Source organism: Amblyomma americanum, chromosome 6 (genome assembly GCF_052857255.1).
Source record: "Amblyomma americanum isolate KBUSLIRL-KWMA chromosome 6, ASM5285725v1, whole genome shotgun sequence".
Lineage (NCBI taxonomy): Eukaryota > Metazoa > Arthropoda > Arachnida > Ixodida > Ixodidae > Amblyomma > Amblyomma americanum.
In genome coordinates, this window is record NC_135502.1 from 20,361,280 (window position 1) to 20,362,302 (window position 1,023).

Sequence of the window (1,023 nt, forward strand, 5' to 3'; positions counted from 1 at the left end):
TACAACCTGTGGACTCGACTGGAAACTTTTTGAAAATGACGCTAAATAGACGTCAGCGTACTGCGCGGACAGTCTTGAGGAAGGTCATTCTCACGGTCATGGATCGAGAAGCGCGGTGATCCCTGCCAATTAGTAAACCTTAGTGGTAATTAGTGTTCTCTCAACGCGCCACAGTAGCGCAGCGGCAATGAGCGTTCTACTGCTGGCTACGAGGTCGCGGGTTTGATGCCCGACCACGACTACCTGATTTTAAAGAGGAAAAATTTTAATAGTGGGGCTTAACGTCCCGAAGCGACGCACGGGTGAGGACGTGTTAGTGGAGGGCTCCAGATTAATTTATACCGCCTGGGCCCTCCACTACGGGCACCTCTTGCTTCTTTAACTCCCTCCTTTATCCCTTCCCTTCCGGCGCGGTTCAGGTGTCCAACGATATATGAGACAGATACTGCGCCATTTCCTTTCCCTCAAAACCAATTATTATTATTATTATTATTATTGTTATTATTATTATTATTATTATTATTATTATTATTATTATTATTATTATTATTATTATTATTATGTCCACCGAGATATGTGAGACAGGAGTAATTTCCTTTCATTAAAACCATTTTTCATTTAATTTTCGTTCCCTTACAGCGCGGTTCGGGTGTCACCCGAGATACGTGAGAGAGGCGTCATTTCCCTCCCTTGAATTTCCTTCCCCAAAAACCAATTATAATTGTCTAAAGGGCAAGGCGTCACGCCGAACGGGCGATGGCGTTCCGTTGACTCTTTGGCAACGCTGCAACACGCTCTCGCGCCCCGCTCTTAAAAACGATGCTTAGGCGTCCTCCAATTTTTAAATTTTAGGGTTCACGAAGAAATTTCAAATTTGACCATAAACAGAGACCACCTCCACAAATCTGATGCCCATCTTATCATTTCAGGGTCCTTTTAAAGGAGGTGAGGGGGGTTCAAATTGCAAAGAACGCGCGACTGGCGAACGTTAAATAAACTAAATTTCTCGTATTTGTCTACTAC